Genomic DNA, 20,592 nt, shown 5'->3' with positions numbered 1-20,592 from the left:
GTTCATATCATGCAGCATTCCTATCATGGCCAGAAGACACTTTCACAGAGGCCCTCTATTATCCTAGGCACTTACAATTTTCTGCCCTCTCTTCTGTGATATCCCCTAACCCTTGGGGGTAAAGCAAGTGATATAAATGTTTCATCTATGGACAAGCATTTCACAGTATCTTGTTCTCTGCATTTTGACCAATTGTGAGTCTCTCTATCAATTGCCATATACTACAAGAAGAAGTATCTGCGATGAAGGTTGAGAGCTGCACTAATTTATGGGTATAAAGATAAACATTTAGAATATAGTTTAATACTATGTCCATTTAGCTAAATAATGGTAGTAAGTTCTTTTCTAGGGTCTATGGCCTATCTAGGCACAGGTTCTTGGCTTAGTTAAGAGTACACGCATGGGCTCCATTTTCTTCAGCAGGCCTTAAACCCAACTGGAAAGTGGTTGGTTACTACTGTAATATTTGTGACACTATTGCACCAATAGACATACCTTGCCAGGCCACTCATTATGGTAGCTTGCTTAGGTCACAGTTAAGTAAGACCATTAATAGCTTTTCTCCTTTAGCACCCCTTTCCAGCACTATGAAAAGCTAGCCAGTAGAGATAAAGCTCCCAGGTCAATGACAGCTAGATTTCTCAGTCCTGTGACTCAAATACATGGTGTATTCCACAATAGAGTCTTACTATCAAGTACTGGAAGGTAACCAAGAGCAACATAATGACCTGTATTGCTTTTGGAGGTCTGCTGACTGGCTAACAACTTGAAGGGAGGGAACTTATATCTAGTCCTGGGCTTCTTACTTGATAGCATATGACAACTGGGAGAGGCATTATCCTCTCAAATAGGGTCATTCCATTTCAACTCTTCTTATGTATGCTTCTTAGGAAGCTTCTACAGTAGTAAATTTCCATACAGCCATTTCAAGTTCAGTCTTAGTCACCCCATGTTGTTGCCCTCCGACCACTACCACTCTGCTCCATTCTCTACTCCACTTACCCTTCTCTGCCTGCTTACTTCCTTTCAAGGCAGAAAGGATAGTTGAACACTAGGGGGAAAGGGAAAGACTTGGGGCTTTATAAATAACCACAAAGTAGCACACCCTTAGCATTCTTTCTCCACTCTCTGTCCACCAGGATCTCTGCCGGTGTCCACAGCACTCACTATACATTATTGGCTTATAACTGGACCACTAATGGTTCAGACTTCCCACACAGTAGCTCTAGAACAGAATTTAAGATGCACATGCTGAGATTACATTGCTAAGGATTCTGCATTGTTATTTCTGGATTAAGAGATAATTAATGTAAAAGACCCTTTCAAAAAGCAGATGATGCAAACAGACCCAACAGTTACAATAATGATGAGTTTAAAACAAATAGTGATGAAGCAATATAAGTAAAGTGTATGAATAGACAGCTGACAAACCACAAATCCTGACTCAATATGGGAATTCTGACTCCAAATCAAGTCACCTTCTTCTCCCCAAAGCAGTAACATATGCTGTTAGGTGTGCACTTTCCTATTTATTGCTTTTTAAAGGAAAGTACTGTAGGAAAGGCTAGTAAGACCTGTGGTCTGAACATTCAACCATCACTACACAAGATGGAACTATCAAAAAGGAAAAAGACATAGAAACTTATGTGTGGTTACTGCTGCTTTGTAAGTCTGAGCAAACTTGAAATGTCGACCTCAAAAAAATTACAGATCAGGTTTGATGCCACCATGTGATATGGGTGTACGCACAGACTTACAAGATGTGAACTTTTGTTTCATTGTGTTTTTAAGGGCCTTAAGCCTTCAGAATGTCTGGAGTTTGTTGTTGTTGCTGTTGTTGCTGTTGTTGTTTTGTGTCTGTCTACAACTGTTCTCAGTGCTCTGCTGAAATGTACAGTTTCAGCTACGTTTTTAGAAATAATTTCTTTTTTTTAAATTGTAGAACTCAACTACCTTTAGTCTTTATTGCTCAAAAACATCACAGTTAACAGAATAAAGTAACTGCTGAACTAAATACAATTAGTTTGTAGGAGATTGGATTTTTGTTTTCCAGTGATACAGTTACTACACATAAATTAAATGTTTCAATATTATAGGTTACATATCTCGAGCAAATGTCCAACTCATTTTTCTAATCCTAATTTGCCTTATTAGTTCCTACTTACTAAACAAATTATTTTATGTCTTTCCCTTCTGATAAATTCTATGGTGTTTGAATATTTTTGTCAATTATAAATAAATACATACATGTGAATGTACATACATATGTACACACTGACATAAAAACAACAATGGAGAACTGACAAAAAAATAGCCTATCTTGCAGCACTCAACACCCAGAGACTTCCAAAGTTGGTCAGTCAGACTGAAGAGCAGAGAAGAGAGCAAAGAGCCAGGCCTGCAAGAAGAGACTTCACAATCACAGGGGGATTAACAGCAACTGAAGCCTTCTTGGCTTTCTGGGATGGAGCCTCCTCACGTGTGTGAAGACTGGCTGGGTCGGGGGAGGTGGAGATTATGTCAGCATGCACGTGTTCACAAGTGGCTGCCCCATTTTACTTTCAGTGATTTCCAGTCAAAAAAGGTTATCTTTCTAGAAATCAACATGCACACCAATATTTATCTATTTATCCTGTACGCCTTCTGTGTCTTTTGGAACCAGAGTGTCTATTTTTTACTTTTAAGAATAACTTACACATTAAAAGTTAAAAAGTTTCCCTTAAAAATATTTAATAAATTATTCCCTAAGCTAACAAAAAACGTTTAGTAGACAGCACAAAGCTATGATCTTGCAGACTAAATCAGGAATACAGTTTTTAAAGGTTTTACTTTTATCTATTTGTGTGTGGGGCTGCACACATGTCTCTAACACACGTGGAAGTTAGAGAACATTTGCAGGAGTTGATTCTCTCCTTTCACCATGTGGGGCCCAAGGATTAGAACCCAGGCCTTCAGGCTTCCTAAGTAAGTAATATTTTTGAGTCAATAAAATATAAGGAAAAAATTTCATTTACACAAATTAAGTTGGTCATTAATTTCAACTCAAATTTTATAGAATTTTTAAAAACCATTTTGTCTTTGAACCAAAGAATTAGTGCTGTATTTTAAAGAAGTTTTGTGAATTTTTGTGTCCTCATTGAGCTAATGCCTTAGATTTCTCATTAGCAGGGAGGTACACTGGAAATCAAGGGATGTGGAAACACTTTGTAAATATCCAAGGCTTATCTAGAACAATAATAATGTTAATGGATATAAACACTGGCATCTATGTTTAAAATTAAAAGCACAGAGACAACTTTAATATCAGTTAGTAACCGACAACTTTCTAGAAAACCAAATTTTCAAGGAAAGTTTCAAAATGCAACACAGGTACTACCTATGGTGGGACACCTTGCACAGCCTTGGTGCAGTGGGAGGGACTGCGCCTCAACTGAGTGTACCAGACTTTGCTGACTCCCCATGGGAGACCTTACCTTGTTGGAGGAGGGAAAAGGGATTGTGTTGGGGGGTGGGGAGAATGCTGGGGGATGGGAGGAGGGAAGAGAAGGGGATCCGTGGTTGGTATGTAAAATGAATAAAAAATTTCTTAATAGTAAAAAAGTGCAACACAGTTTGCATGAAAAGGTAGAAAGTGATCTTAAACTTTCAGAACACTGGAGTTTTCAAATTATACTGGCACAATATCTATTTATTGATAACTGGAATTATAAATGCTTATGCAAATAGGTACAACTATTCTTCACAATAATGGCAAGTTTATTCTGGGGCATTTCGTCTTCACTTATTTCAACACTCTCAGTTTGAGTTTGTAGTTTTCTGTCTACATGTTAGATTGCAAATCTAGAGTGTTGTGTTACATATGTGCTGTATCATATATGGTGTGTTTGACAATACAGTGTCCTACGGTGAACTGAGTATCATCACTAACTACACTAGAAATCATGGTGCATTTCAAACGTGCCCTGGTCTGTTTCAAGGGTGGTTTGTGGACAGGGCTGATTACAATTCACTAACTTGCCTCTTGCTTTCACTTGGAAAGGTCACAACCTTTGGAGTGACTACCTGACACATGCTGAGGGTTTTCATTCCTTTGTACAAGTACACACAGTTTCACTCTTTCCATATAAAAGCGAATTTAAATAAATCTTTGTCATTTCGTTTTCACATCATGGGGAGACACTTGTGCCTTTGTAGGGACATCTGCTTTACAAAGTTGACATTATCCCAAGCTGTGAGTCAGTGGGTTTTACAGACTCTGGAAGCCTCTACATCAGTGGTTTAAAAGAGCGTTTATATCTTTCACTGTTCTTAAAATTTAAGTTCTTAAATGCTAATATTCACTGGACCTAACCTTGCAGATAATTTGTCCTATTTCTGGACATCAGAACATTTTGTCTCAAATTCACACCAAAACAACCCACAAAGATGAATTTGTTGGGCAAATATAAAATGAAAATATAGGGGAAGAATAAAGCTCCTCACTCAAAACTCAGGGCTCGGGGAACTCTGTCGGAAAGGAGGGAAGAAAGACTGTAACAGCCAGTTGGGATGGAAGATGCCAAGGAGACAGTGCCTTCCAGACACAACGGGATGAAACACATATGAACTCAGAGACTGTGGCAGCATGCACAGGGCTGTCACAGGTCCAAGACAGATGGCATCCCAGAAATGGAGGGAAAGTGGACACAATCTCTTATCCACAACCAGAACTATCTGCAGTTGACAGCTGCTCACAAACAAACAAACAAACAAAAAAGTTTTCCCCAATGGAGTCTCACTAGGTACACAAACCACACTTAGGGACCGGCCCCATGCCAGAGTAAGTGGGCAACACAAAAGGAAATAAATGGTATTTTTGGAGATGTTTTCTCTCATAATGCTTTTGGGGAAAATTCTTTTTATTTACTGCTAATACATTTTTGCTATATACTATGGTTTCCAATTTTGTGTTTTTATGGAGCTTGTGTGTGTGTGCATGCGTGTATGTGTGTGTGTTTCTCATGATTTTTATTTGCCTTTTTCCTGTTTGTTTACTTGTTTTGTTTAATTCTTTGGTTTGTTTTTATTTGCCTGTTTGTTTCCTAAAGAAAGAGAGTTGGAGAGGTGGGGAGAATCTGTGAGGAGATGAGGGAAGAGAAACTGTGATCAGAATATATTTTTTTTTAATTTCCTGAGGACATCAACCATGAGGCCATTGTATTTGTATGTGTGACCTATGAAGCTGGCCCTAGCTGTAACTTTTGTAAAATACAAGAGACAGAATTATTAGAAGAGGAAACTAAGGGAAGATTGGTTGCTCAAAAAATAAAAAAACATAAACTTTAGGGCATGTATGCATGTATAATAAAATGGTCTCCTTTCTGTTTGGTTTTATCTATCTTTTTAAGATCTTAGCTGATATAATTTTGCTGTTACTGTTGATGCATTTTTGTAGTTATAGAGGGCCCTGAAAATAAGATTATTTTAAAATTAATATAAAAGTCTTTTTCTTGTCAGTCCCTCCTTCATAACAGCTGGGCAGGGAGACTTAGCCTCATGTCATCACATCTTAGCTCATTTGCGAGGACAGAATCCTGCTACAAACACGGTTAGTGTTGGTTTTTAATCTCCCATTCAAGAAGCAGCTTCATTTCTTCATAAAAAAAATTAAGTTTTCATAGCAGATTTCCACAAATCACTTTGAACCATCACCAATAAAGCTTATAGAAGGAAACAAAGGGGTAAAAATGAAACCAGGTGCCCAGCTGGGGCGCCAATACTCCTGCACCTGATCTTTGTCACTACTGTAGCAACAAATGTCTCTTCAATTATTTGGTCCACAAATGTCAAAATCTATCCAAATTTAAAGCTCTTGGCAATGAATTCTGGTGAAGGTATGTACTGAATGACACCAACAAGCACATGGCATTTGGAGCTATATGAAGACATGTATGTACACACTGCTGCCTCTATGGAAGTGAGACTGTACTTACCATGTGTGTTTTAATGCATTTTAACATCAAGATGGATCATGCAACTTTTTGTTTGTTTGTTTTTGTTTTTCAAGACAGGGTTTCTCTGTGTAGTTTTGGTGCCTGTGCTGGATCTCTCTCTGTAGACCAGGCTGGCCTCGAAGTCACAGAGATCCACCTGGCTCTGCCTCCCAAGTGCTGGGATTAAAGGCATGCACCGCTGCCGCCACCACCACCACCACCACCACCACCACCTGACTGGATCATGAACCTTTATATTGTGTGGATTCACTTGTATGATAATATTAAATACATTTTATTTCTGTAATAAAATATGCAACATGCTACTTGGCCGTGCCTATATGCTTCGTGTGCATATGAGCTCAACGTAAGAGAGTCATCATCGCCACCTCAGGATGGATGAACTGGCTGTGGATTGTGTTTTACCGCAATGTTCTGTAAACTGTAACTATCCACGTCCCAAAGTCTCTTGACACTTGCAGCCTCTAAGCTGGGGAGACCAGCCAATCCTGAACAAACAGGCCTTTTCAAGTTAGCACTGTTTCTCAAACATCTGCTGCCGATAAATAGCAAAACACTTAAATACCTTTGCCAAAGATCTGAATCTCACTCTGTGTGTAGCAACTTTGTTCATAATTATTATATTATAATTAAAAAATAGGCGTGGTCCTTCCTAAAGCAAGATACAATAACACTCCACAGGGTATTCTAATTGTGGGGACAGACCTTATTGTTTATTTTATAAAAAGAAAATCTCAGCCAGGCTGGTGATACATGCCCTAAATCCCAGCGTTCAGGAGACAGAGGCAGGTGGATTTCTCTGAGTTTGAAAAACAGCCTGTTCTAGGACAGCCAGGGTGATATAGCGAGACCCCGTCTCAAAAACAAAAACAAAACAAAATAACAGCAACAACAAAAAAACCCAAACAGACAAACATAAAAAGAAAAGAAAAAGAAAACATCAGTCTTACTGTTTCATTTTATCTCCATCTTTATACATAAGTCCGCTAACTTGGGCTGGTGGGGGGCGGTGTTGGGATACAGAAATAATGACTTCTAGTTGTGGATAAAGTGTACACTTAAATACACTACATATTTTACTGCACCTTTAAACTGCAGCCTGTCTCGGACAAGGCAGCTGGAAGAGAACATTCACCTCGGTTCCCCTTAGAGTCATTGGCCCAATCGTCACCGCACTTTGTGTTCGCAGCACTCAACTCCAGGTCTGTAAGTTGGCTAAGTTCAAAAAGTCCCCATGCTGCAGAGCCAGTGTTTAAGAGCGCCACTCAAATGAGTTGATTTCTAAACATACATAATCATATTTTGAAGACCTTCCAAACTTTATATAATCCGTTATTCCTAAAAACCTTTTACCATTCTCACAACCAAAAAATTTTTTTTTTCAAAAGAAGAACTAAAGCAGATGTTCGATAAGTTAATCATATCCATTTTGCTGCTTTGGGACTGTATCGTCTTTCTTCGACAGAGAATACTCGCTTCAGAGTTTTTACCAGGGAGACTAATACACTTTGGAAAATATATGTAAAATAGTAAATATGTGTCATTCAAATTTGAAGTAGGAAAGACTGGCAAATGAAAAACTCAAATTATTTACCAACTAAGTAAAGTCTATTTCTAAAAGATTGAAAGAACGACAAGATTCAGTCCTGTGACTCTAGGTGCCTTTGTTATAGTGCTGAGAACCATGGACTTTAAAGGGAAGCGTAGATGGAATCTCGCTCAGTGAGTTCCTTGGCAACAGAGACACTGCAGCAGGACCCAGTGTTCAGCTCTTCTGTGGTCAGACCTGTTTCTTCACCCCAAAGGCGTGAGTCCACAGAGATATGCTGCACCTTATTCCACACCCATCAAACGTTCTACTCTTAAATTGTAAAGTGCAAAACAAGCAATTTTTTTTGTATTTGGGACATTTATATTATCTATACAATTTATGCTTGTAGACTATTTCAAAAGAGTGAAATTTGTGAAGTTGGCCTTTGCAGGTTTTCATTAGACTGCAAAGAAAGAGAGAAGATATGGGTCTCTCTAGATTTGCAACTTAAGAAGTCAGCAGCCTACAACAGACTTCTCTGAGCAGCCCTGGGCAAGTACCAGGTGACATCTCAGAAGTGTCAAGAGATATATGAATCTGTACAAACACACTAAAATGTTGTGTCGCACACTCTGAAATTATGGTCTATGTACTACTATGTGTTACAAGAAACTACATTTCCTGTATTTACTTTTCTTCCTAGATGGAAATCAACAAGGAAGCTTGACTCTATACATCTTGTCATTTTATAATTTTCTTATCACTCGTAATATATAGGAAGTAGAAACCCTCCAGACTACGGGGCATAAAATGCATAGTATTTTTAAAAGATGTATTTATTTTATGTTATGTGTATGAGTGTTTTGCCTGTGATATGCATATGCACCACACACGTGCCTCCTGCACTCAGAGGTCAAAAGAAGGCATTGGATTCCCCGGACCTGGAATTGTAGACTGTTGTAAACCACTAGGTAAGTTATGAAAACTGAACTCAGGTCCTCTGCAAATGCGATGAGTGTTCTTAATCACTGAGCTGTCTCTCTAGCCTTAATACAGGGTTTTTTTTTTGTTTTTTGTTTTGTTTGTTTTTTGTGGGGAAGGGTATTTAAATACTAGCAGAGTAATACTCTAAGATCAATTTTAAAGCAAATATTGTGGGTTGTTAACTTTTAAACAACTCAGCTGTGCTGTGTCTGCACGTAAGGGGATGAGCCGACAGGCAATGGATAAATTATATTTTTCAGAATAATCATTCCAAAGTCAGTGCTTAGAGACCATGGAAACTGTTTCAAGGATCGTGAATTGGTGGGATGACTTTGTATTGGTTGTGCTTGTCTTTGAACCAGCACAAAGGACTGTGCCTCGTATGTTCTTCCTAGTGATTAGCAGGGATGATTCCTTAATGGATGCTTCTGTGGGGTCACAGTTCTCAAACAAGACATGACAAGAAAACAGAGGGAAAAAAAAGAATACTTATGAGAAAGTATCAACAACCTCATCACAGAGAAAAAGAGGACAAGACGCTAAAATAATAGAATCTGTGCAATTATGCGGGATCCACATACTCTTCGTGTTTTCTGATAATCACTCCTCATCTGTCCCTGTGTTAGCTTGAAAAGCCCTCATTCTAAACACAGTGATTGGAGAGAGTGGGGAGTAACAGTCAGCTTTAAAGTAGAGCATTCTGACCTCTGGGTCGGCAGAATAGAACGGCTAAGAAATAAACACGAATACCTTCCCTTCATTTCAAATAATTCGTTAGAACTTTAAAATATAGGTTTTTTTTTCCCCCCACAACAGGCAGAGTCTGGTTGATTAAATCCATTCAAGGAAACCTCAAGTCAAAAGGGCCAAGTGAAAAATCTCTAAGTAACCGGAAGATCAACCTGTTTGGGCTCCTGGGGTTGTTGCATTCCCCTGTACCACATAACAAAGTTAGGACGTGAGGTTTTTCTCTCTAAGATTCATACCTTAGCACAGGAACGCTAAGACCCGGGACAAATAAACTAAGGGTGAGGCTTCTCTTGTTCATAGAGGGATGGTTTGAAATGACACATTATGTTGCATCCTTAGAGATAAAAGCTGTATGTGCAAGTGATTAGAAGATGTTTTCGCTCCTGCTGAAATAAATGCATAACTTAAACCACATATAATTCATAGCAATTTAGGCCCATTACAGAGTTGCAGCTCCTTTTTTTTTTTTTTTTAAACTATAGTTCCTAATTAAAAGAGTGTTGCTGCCATGAGCTGGAGTTTTTGACATAAAAGTTTAATGAGTAAGAGGGCCTGACATAAAAATGAAAATAGGAATACAGACAAAGCTGCAAGCTGTTAGGTTTCCAGTGTATGGTGATGATTAAGGACAGTCACTAAAAACCGTGCAGAGCAGGAATGAGTAATGGCTCTCTATCAAGGAAAAGAGAGTTTTTGTTGTTGGTGGGTTTTTTGTTTTTTGGTTTTTTTTTTTTTTTGGTTTTTCGAGACAGGGGAAAAAGAGTTTTAAAGTTTTATTTATTTTAATTTTTGTGCATGTGTGCATATGCACACACATGAGCACTTAAGGGCAGGTGCCAGGGAGGACACAGGGACTTGCAGGGAGTTGTGAGTTGATCACTGTGGGTGCTGGTACAGAACTGATGTCCTTTGCAAGAGCATCCAAAGCTCTTAATCTCTGAGCCGTCTCTCCAGCCCCCAGAAGAAGAGTTTCTGATGGAAATTTGCAACAGTACTAATCTGTCTAACTTCGGGGGCCCAGCATTCCCAGTTGCTCCACCATCCCCCAAACTGGAATGTAATTTCACGAGTCACTTTTAGAGAATGAGTGATGGGATATTTTAATATAATCCTGAATATAGGTTTAGATTGAAAATGGGAATTGGGACCATAATTAATTATGTTGCCAAGTTTTTTAAACTCTGAAAAGGCAAAGTGATGAAAATGACATTTCGTAGGGCTGCAGCCCTCTGCAAGTTCACACGTTAAAACTGGTAAAATGACAGTATCTTTTTTGACAGTTGATTAGTCCCATATGTGGAATGAGTGTGGGGAAATGAATACAGTTGTGGTGTTGGCGCTTTCGGAAACCACTGTAATAAGAGATTGACATAAAACCAAGTGGGTGTAAACACAGACTTCAGCGAGGGTGATGGCCTTATTAGCAGTCTTAATACTTAATAATGAATAATAATAAAACCGACCTCCCCAGCACACTCTGCTCCGTATTCGCATTGCCTCTTGCTCCCATCCATCACTCTTTCAGGATAATAAAACAATTCAAACGCATCCAATCCTCAGCAACAGTTCCCTCGGGAGGGAGGGACGCTTTATCTGTTTTATCTCTACTTGAATGAACCCAGGGAGGGTTTTTCTTGCTTGAAGGGGGCGGGGAATGGCGTGGGGGTCCTGTTTATTTCCATTGATGACTCCTCTAGTTCTCACAGGCACTCAGGGACCCGGCGGGAGGAGATGGGGAGGAGTGGAGACCCTCTTCTCAAAAAAAAAAAATAAAAAAAAATAAAAAAATAAAGGAAAAGAAAAGAAAGAAAGAAAAAAGAAAAGAAAAAAAAGGGGGCCACAAAGCACGGAGAAGGAGGGGTGGAGAGAGAATGAGAAAGTAATGTGTTGGAGAACTGCAGCTCAAGCAAACAAATAAACTATTCCCTGTGATTTAACGGGACTGAAAAACAAGAAGTAAACAAATTGCCAACCCAAGTAAGAGCTCTGCTTTAAAAAAAAAAAAATCAATACCAGAGACTTTTCCAAGGTTCAATCTTCTACTCAGGGAGCTAACTGCCCCCAGAGCAGAGAATGGACAGCGCCCTGAAGGGCCAAGGAGGAGGGCGGTGACCTATAGAAGACTGGGGTGAACCAGTTTCGAGGTACTCCCGCCAGAGAGGGCCTGGCCACCCTGCTGCAGCTGGAGCGACCTACCTTGGGAACTGTCTCACACTTCAGCCTGGGACGGCGAAGACGGGAAGAGTGGGAACGAAGTGCGGGAGAAAAAATGGAAAGGGCACCCCACATCCAGCAGTTTGAGAAGCGCTCGAAAAGAGCGGAGAGGGTCTGAAAGCTGGCGTTCAGACAGTAGTCGGAAGGTGGTTCCGACTAGAACGCTCCCTGGCTGGCACACAGACTAGGGAGGTCACCACACAGGGTGGCCGCTGCAGCAGGAGGGCGTCCGGACCTCCGAAGCCGCTCTGCTCTGCTGCGGAAAGTATGCGCGGGACCCAGACCACCCAGCTTAGAGAAGTTTTTCTAAGGATGCCGGCCTGCGTGGCAGAGGACAAATGAGGGGAGAGCCCGGGGTCCCCGGGCGAGTCCCAGAAGATGCCGATCACCGCCGCGCCATTACCGTCTGCGGGGAGCCCGCCTCCACGCTCCCTGCCGCGAGTCCCGCAAGCTTCGCAGACCCACGAGGGTGCCCCCCCGTCCCCGCAACACCCAGTCCCGAAGAGCTAGAGTCGGGGGAAGAGGAGGTCCTCGTACCGGGGGGAGGAAGGCAAAAGCCCACCGGCAGCAGGCCAAAAATCAGTGTTCAGGCAGGGGTAGGATAAAGCCAGCGGTTCCGAGGACCGACTCCAGCCCGACACCGCGTGTCCAGCTCCCCCGCGCCCTAGCTCTGTGTCTGCCCACCTAATGCCTCTCACGGAGGACAAGCCATAGACGGGCCAGACAAGCCCAGGGAGAGATGTCCATGTCCGTGTCCTAGGTGCTTCTGATCTCGTCCATCCCAGTGTTAGGACGCGTCTCAACCCGGACCTGAACCGGCCCGTGGGTGCAAACGCGGTCGGACCAGATCTGCCCCGGCGCACGCAGGCGTCGGGGAGGAGAGGATTGCTTCATTCTTGCTCCTTACCTTAAAGAACTTGTTTGTTTTTCCTAGCGGGAAGAGGAAAGTTTGTTTAATTTATTTCTCCCCGAGGGTGTGGTGCGCGGGGAAGGTCCACGTCCCGGGATTCCACCAAGATGTCAAGCACCAGGATCCACGAACCGAGGGGACCCGCACGCTAGGGCAGAGGCAGATGAAAGAGCAAAATTCAATTGCCCAAGTGTCCCAACTTTGTGGCGGGAGCTGCAAACTTCCAAGCGGCTGCAGAAGTTGCAGCGAAGTGTCGCAGGCAGCAGCGCCCGGCCAGAGGTCGCCGGGCAGTGCGAACTGATGCCGGAGCCGGGTGGCGGGAGGATGCTGAACCCGCCCGCGGAGCTGGCGCTGCTGGACCGGCGGGCTCGCTAAGCGCCGGCACGGGCTGCTGAGGCAGAGCCCGGCACACCGGCGACAGAGGCGGCAGCTCGTACGCGGCTCGCTTAGCTCTGCTCTCTGGCGGCTCCGGGCAAGGAGTGTGCTCTGGCTCCGAGTGTCACAGCAGAAGCCTGAGCCTCTGCCCCTCCCAGCCCGCCCGCCGCTGCCCGCCGCCCCGCCTTCCTCTGCCCGCCGCTCCCCCACCGTGCCTCGCGTCCTCACTCCCGCCGCGCGCCAGCGTGCAGCACACACACACACACACACACACACACACACACACACACGTTCCCTCGCTGCCTCTCTCTCCCATACATTCCTGTCCAGCGACCAAGAGCTCCCCTGGGGGGAGGGGGACGCACACAGGACACCTTGCTCTCTTCAGGTCCCTGCCACCGGGGTGGGGGGGGGGTGGGGGGGGTGGGGGCTCATCTGAGACCTCCGCAAGGATGCACAACCTGGCCAGATGCACACGTGGGACCGTCGCACTGTCCAGAAGCCAAGGAAGCACAATGGAGAGAAACTCTGGGCTTGGTTAGGTATAGGAGAATGTTCAATCCGGAAAGCTGGAGGTTGGAGGAGAGGAAAGCTGAGCGCAGAATGCGACTCTTCACCGACTGCCTGCCCCAGCCTTCTTCACTCGGGAGCTTTTGCGAACCTCTCCAGCTAGAAACTCGGCAGCTGTCTTAACAATTGAAGGGAAAAAAAAAAAAAAAAAAGACCCTACAGGACCAGTGAGACTGGGCAGAAATTGTCAAGTCATTAAGGTTGACTAGGTAATTATGGTAAGAAGTTACTTAATTAGCAACCTGGCCTGAGCCTGGGCGTGTGTGAGGGTGGGGTGGGGGTGGTTTACGGAGCTATACACATCTCATTTTTGTGGCTGAATACCTAGTCTAGCAAGACTTTTTCTTTCTTTCTCTCTCTCTCTCTCTCTCTCTCTCTCTCTCTCTCTCTCTCTCCCCCTCCCTCCCTCCCTCCCTCCCTCCCTCCCTCCCTCCTTCCTTCCTTTCTCTATCCCTCCCTCCTTTCCTCTCTCTCTTTCTCTCAAGACTTTGGCCTTTAGGGTATTAAGCTCCAAAACTATATTGTCCAGGATTTGTTAATAGCGTCAATACTGAAAGCATGAAAAACGCTTGTCTATTTCCGTTGCCACCAAAGCAAAGGCGAAAGACAACCTTATTGAAATCATACTTAGAACTATGAGCTTTCTGTTAAATGCCTTTGAAACACGAACATCTTACAGAAGGCAGTCCAACCCATCTTCCAAAGTTCTGAGGCTAGGGAGATTACTACCAAAGGCGGATTTGTGAAGTGCTTCCCTGCCGTGACATAGTTTTGCAAAAGTCAAAATTTAAATAGATAGGTAGGTAGGTAGGTAGATAGATAGATAGATAGATAGATAGATAGATAGATAGATAGATAGATAGATAGATAGAAACAGTCTTGGGAGGTGCTCAGGGTATAGATTTCAGTGCGGAACTCTGGAGAATGAAGGACTCCAGGCACATAAGGATGAGGGAGGGGAGGAGCATTCCACAAACATAAGTGAAAAGGTCAAGGAAGTGTCAGAGTACATGGGTACCCTGGGAACAGGGAGGAGTTAGGTGTGGCTGCATTGCAGGTGAAGTGAGCAAGGTCTCCCACCCCAGGCTCCAGCACATGGAGACAGAACTTCTGAAGGTGACTGTTGTTTGGAAAATGATTAAAGGTGTTAAGCAAGGGCAGATCATAAGGTTTGTTAAGTGTCATCGGGTCCACATTCAGAAAGGTCACTCTGATATCTCTTTGGAAGACAAATAGGAGTGAGTTAACAGTGAAGACTTCCACAAGGTGGAAGCGGAAGTAGGTCTCAGCCAAGGAAGCTGGGAGGCCGGGGTCACTTCAGATACATTTAGAATTTGCAGACAGGGGTGAGTAAGTACTTAAAGGAAGATAGGAGGAGAGGGTTTAGACTGATTCTAAGTTTTCTGGGTGGCACAAGACATGTCATGGTGCTAATAGCCAGGAGAAGCAATGTGAGGAAATATATATACTCATAAATGTATACACACATACAACATATATGTACATATATATATAGTAATATATTCTGCTTTATGTGTGTGGAGTTAGGCTGCTGGTGATGTCTGAATTCAGCGTTGTGTAGGCAGCTGGAAAGGGAGGGAGGCTTCTGAGGGAGGTCAGGCTGGAATTAGGGGTCATCAGCATTCAGGAGTTCTGTATGTCTGAGAAGAAGGAGAAGGGAGGCATCAGGGGTGGGAAAACAGGGGGGATTGGCCATGCCAGCACAGGAGTGTTACAGAAATAGGGAGAGGAAAGAGAACCTGGCCAAGAAAAAGAGAGAGAGACCAGAAAGAAAGCCAAACTGGTAAGCCAAAGGAGTTAGGGACTGGTCACTGTTCTAGGATGTGACAGATTAATATAATCTGACTGAAATGTGGTTTTATTAAAAATAATTAGCTTAACATACAGAGTAATGTTTTAAAAGTCTTTAAAGTTTTTAGTTTTTAGTCATGTGTATGTGTGTTGCTATGCACAAAAGTATAGTCCTTGAGAGGCCAGAAAAAGGTGTGAGATCTTCTGGAGCTGGAGTTAGTGGTTGTTAGGACACACCCAACATGAACACTGGGGACCAAACACCAAGTCCTCTGCAAAAGTAGCACACCCTCTCAACCACTGAGCCACCTCTGCAGGCCCAAGATCATGGGGTTTGTGGTGACATTCCCCATACATATGTGCAGTTTCTCCTTGTTCTCATGTGTCTCCCCACTGTTCCCTCTCTTCCCTTTACTTCCTCAGTTACTCCCCTCAGTTACATATAAACGCATACATATCTGCATACATATAAATAACGTCAAATCTAGCTTCTACATGTGAGAGGAAACAGTATTTATCTTTCCCAGTCTGCTTATTTTGCTTAGCATAATGATTTCCAGTTGTATCCATTTTTCTGCAGATGTCATGATTTCACTTTTCTTTATGGCTGCATAAAATTCCATTGTATATATATATATATATATATATATATATATATATATATATATATATATATATATACCACATTTTATCCTCACATCTGTTAATGGACATCTAGGCTGCTTCTCCTTTTTGGCTCTTGTGATTACTGTATCAATAAACACGGATATGCAAGTATCTCTGTGGAATGTTGACTCAGGGCCCTTTGGGTACATTCTCAAGAGTGGTGTAGCTGGGTCATAAATTAGTTCTATTTTGGGTTTTAATTAATTAATTTATTTTTTATGTGCATGGGCATTTTACCTGCAAGTATGTCTAGGCACTACTTGTGTACCTGATGTATGCAGAGACCATAAGAGGGTGTCACAGCTCTTGGAACTGGAGTTACATGTGACTGTTAGTCACCATGTTGGTGCTGGGAATTGAACCCAGGTCCTGTAGAAGAGCAGCCAATGCTCTTAACCACTGAGCCATTTGTCTAGCCCTAACTAGTTTCAGGGGTTTTGTTTGTTTGTTTTGTTTTGTTTTGTTTTGAAGTGGCTATACAAGTTTACATTCCCATCAGTGATGACTAGAGTTCTTCTTTCCTAAACCCATCACCATTTACGCTATTTTTGTTTGTTTGTCTGTTTGTTTATTTGTTTTGATCATAGACATTCTGACTTGGGTGAGGTAGAAACTCAAGTCAGTCTTAATTTGCATTTCCTTGATGCTTGAGGATGTTGAATGTCTTTTAAAACATATATTGTCCATTTATAATTCTTTTGAGAACTGTATGCTCAGGTCATTAGCACATTTATTGATTGGATCATGTCATTTGAATTTTGATGTTTAGAGTTTTTTGTGGTGTTTAGATTTTTGCAGTTCCTTATGTATATTCCATTTTAGTTCCCTGTATGATGTGAAGCTTGGAAAGTTCTTTTCCCTTCTGTAGGCTGTTTACTTTGCTCATAAGTTTCTTGTGTTGAAAATTTTCTTGATTTCATTTAAGCCTGTTTGTTAATTCTTGGGATTATTTCCTTTACAGAAATTTCTTGCCTATATCTTGAAGTCTTTCCTCCTAGTGGTTTTAAAGTTTCAGATTTTACATTAAGGTCTTTGATTCATTTTTAATTGGCTTTTGTGCAGGGTGAGAGATATGGATCTAGTCTCATTTTTTTTTTTATGTGGAACACAATTTCCAGCATTGTAACTTAAAGCTGTCTTTTCTCCAATGTATGCTGTTGACATAGGGGGCTTTAACTGTGTGAGTTTCTGAATCCTCTATTATAATCCTGATTCATTGTTTACTACATGCATGGATGATCTTGACATCTCTTTTGTGTTGCCCATGTATGAAGTATCCATCCAGACAATAGCAGAGAGAGAACTAAATTCATCAGAATAGAGACTTTGGTCTCATTTGTTTCACTACCTGACCATTAGAGGAAAGAGTTATGAGGAATACATTTTTGTAACATTTGTCATTTTTTATCTTCTGTGAGTCAACTGGCCTGGATTACATGAGGCAGAGGAAAATCAGGAGGGCAAGGAACACCTGAAGATGCAGGAGAGAGATCTACCATTTCTCCAAGAGTCCGTTTCCAGGTCAGTACCACGGAGGTAGCCAAGTCTACCAGATCAATTTCATAGGATGTGTGGAGTGCTCAAATGAGCCCATAACTCTGGAATTATTCTAAATTAGGAAGAAAGTCTAAAAGACATTAAAGGGACTTATTAATTCTGCACCTAAAAGACAGACCTGAGTCCATGTAGGGAAATCTGTAAGCACTCAGTGAATATGTTTTTGAATTTTCCGAAGCTGAGGACCGAACCCAGGGCCTGGTGCTTGCTGGCAAGCGCTCTACCACTGAGCTAAATCCCCAAACCATGAATATGATTTTAATGGGAATGCATACAAACAACCATTCCAAAAGTCAGGATTTGCACTTATCAATGTATTTATTTTCTTAAAAAATGTATCATCAAATGTTTCATTTCTCAAAAAACTGAAACCAGTGGCATTGTATTTTTATATTCACGTGTTCTCTGTATGTTTTGAAGACTTAGGTACTATGCCATATTAGATAGAATATGCATTATTTTAGCCAGTCATATTTAATTCTAATCTTGAGTATTAATGTTTTCAGAATATAAAATATAACAAGTTATAACTTATATGTTTCATGGAATAGTATTAAATATTAAGGTCCTTCATAGGTATTTGCTCATTTTTGCCCAAATTTAACTGTGGAAATTACAAAATTTATATTCAATGAATTGAAAAATATTAGAAAATTCAGAGTGGACATTAAATTTATTTGGGAGGACTCTTAACTCAAGTCTGTGTGTTAGGGTCAGTCCCCCAAGTATGTCTCTGCCTCCTTTCAGGGGAGACTAATTTTAGGTCAATTGTAAGATACTGATTTGCCCTTTTTCCTGTAGTGATGTTGGTACTAACAGTACCAAGACACTGGTGGGGAAATCTGCTAGTACCTGATTGAAAGTAGCAATGCCATGAAACCTTTTTCATGGTTATTTCATTTTCATTGCCACAAATTTCAGTTACCCTTAAGAACACCTTTGTTGCAACAACAAAAATTATTCATTTATTGAAATTTCAGCTCTATGTATTTTTAATAGTCCCTGTGGCAAAACAGGCAATGCACATAAGCTCTTCTATTGCATATTGAAGTACACACAGTATCTATCATGAAATAAAGTATTTCAATAATTGAGTTGTGAGATGAAACTGTTTTTTGCCTGAAATATAGACCTAAAGAATAACTGGTAAACATTCTGTGCTATTTTGATTTGTATACTGATGGACCTTTTTCAAATTAATGAAATATCCGTCTATTCGAGATAATAAGCAGCAGCATTTATTTTCAATGAAAACAAAATCTGAGCATTTACAGAACTTGAGTCTGTCACAGTGAACTTGATAGCTCTCTGTACTGAAACTGAGGTTATTTTGTATAATCAAATGTATCCATATTTGCAAGATTTACATAAAACAGCGAGCCAGTATTTTCCAAATGATGAATCATAGAATCAGCCCTGAGTTAGAGTCTTTCAAAGTGCACAATAAATCACTGGGCTCGAATGCAACACAGTGTTAGAAGCTAACTGAAATAGCTTCATTTTTTTACATTACAATTATCAGGTTTAAGAACCCAGTACTTGCTGGGTTTTGGTGTCACACTGAAGAAGAAGATTATCCAGATTTAATGAAGAGGCTATTAAAATGTTTTTCATTTTCCAACTATATATCTGTACAAAACTAGAATTTGCTCATTTACTTCAAATGAAAGTAAACATTGGAAAGACTGCGTACACAAGTGATATGAGATGCCAACTGTCTTCTATTAAGCTGACATTAAGGAGATTTTTTAAGATAGAAAACAGTGCTTTTTTGTTGTTAAATTGTTTTCTTTGGAAAAGACAATAATTTTTGGTGGAATGCTTTTATTGAGTATGTTTTAAATTTATTGTGATTATTTTGAAATGAATATTTTTCATGAAAAAATTTATGTCTTGATTCATAAAATAGAATGTTGATTAAAAATAGCTCATGAAACTAAAGCTCCTTGGGGACCCTTCATCACATTAGATGATGTAAGAACCATTCTAAAGTGATAAAAGGCAACATCATAAGAAACAGTCACAGTCACAAAGATGAATTGAAAGCTCCTCAAGGCTTGAATATCATCATCTCCATTGTAATTTAATGTATTTGTTACCCACCCACCCACCAAATGTAAGTATGTCCTTCAGTATGCAAACATATTTCTTTAGCATGTAACAGTTGACATTCTTCTCTGGGGGGCAATGGGACAAGAAACAGATTGAAACCATCCTCCAAGCTGTGAAGCTTGCATAATATAGTCTTCCTCCTGGCCTTGCTGGCAGAGGGCTTGCCTGTTTGTGCACTCAACTGTCCTTCCCACCATACACTGTCTTCCCCTGCACAGCAGGGACTGTAACTCTGTTCTCTACAGTTCCTTCAGCTTAATCAAGATTTGATCACTCTGACACAAGTAGCCAATGTAAAGGTGAAACAAGTCCCAGCCACCATTCAGGCTTCCTGAGGATGTTCAGTCCACTTAACAGACCCAGCATTTACTATGTGCCATATGCTGAGCTGGGAGTGAAAGAAGAAATGAGTCCCTTTCCTTGAGGAACCTGCAGGCTAGTGGAGATGTATGGAATTCGCAGGTGGTACAAGGAAACAATGAGATACTGTGCAAATCTAGGAACAGCTTAGGAGGATGGAATCCCGGGAGGATTGTTAGAGAAAGTAACATTCGGGGGTGGGAGTGAAAAAGTAGCCCAATGATAGAGCCCTTCCTTACCTAGCATGTTGGAGGAAAGGGCTTGATCTCCAGCACCACTAGACAAATGTCTCACTCCCCAAAATATAAATAGAAATACAAAAGATGGCTCCATGGTCATAGGTGCAAAGATTAGAACAAGAAACAACATAGATTTTGACAAGTTCAGAGACACTTACTGCTCTGGAAAAATTAACTACTACTATGGAAAAATCACCTAATATTAAATATATGGATAATAATATATTCCGTTGAGTCTTAATTTGATTAGAATGTCTTTAGACATTATGGTATGTTTCATTATATTATATTTCATTTAAATCAGAATGCTATGATCTTATAGAAAGAATCATTGCATTAAAAAAGAAAGATTAAAATTTTTATTTAAAACCTCAGATACAATCTTCACAGATTCCGGGGGTAACTCAATATCCCACACAGAATTTTAAATTATGTTTTAAGGTATTGAGCTCAGTACTTTGTGCAAAGTCCTTGGTGCAAAGAAATCTAAAAACCATATTTTGCCCAGAAATCTGTAAA

The 20,592-nt window shown here is 41.0% G+C and overlaps 1 protein-coding gene across 3 annotated transcripts in view; it reads right to left on the bottom strand.

Annotated features, from left to right (window-relative positions):
- Ndnf (neuron derived neurotrophic factor) overlaps positions 1 to 13,376 on the bottom strand; it is a 50,010-nt gene extending 36,634 nt beyond the window's left edge. The window contains exon 1 of one of the 3 annotated variants that reach the window (XM_052719926.1): positions 13,219 to 13,376. The gene's annotated coding sequence lies outside the window, so the exon portion shown is untranslated. Of the gene's footprint in view, positions 1 to 11,454; positions 11,594 to 12,379; positions 12,892 to 13,218 lie in introns of those variants that run through there. The other 2 variants (XM_052719925.1, XM_052719928.1) reach the window with 2 other exon arrangements.
- Positions 13,377 to 20,592: the final 7,216 nt, after the last annotated feature.

The sequence above is a fragment of the Peromyscus californicus genome, unplaced genomic scaffold, assembly GCF_007827085.1.
Source record: "Peromyscus californicus insignis strain IS unplaced genomic scaffold, ASM782708v3 Scaffold_6__1_contigs__length_162567912, whole genome shotgun sequence".
Classification (NCBI taxonomy): domain Eukaryota; kingdom Metazoa; phylum Chordata; class Mammalia; order Rodentia; family Cricetidae; genus Peromyscus; species Peromyscus californicus.
The sequence above is the reverse complement of the archived record's forward strand: the minus strand, read 5'-3'. Positions and strand labels throughout refer to the sequence as shown.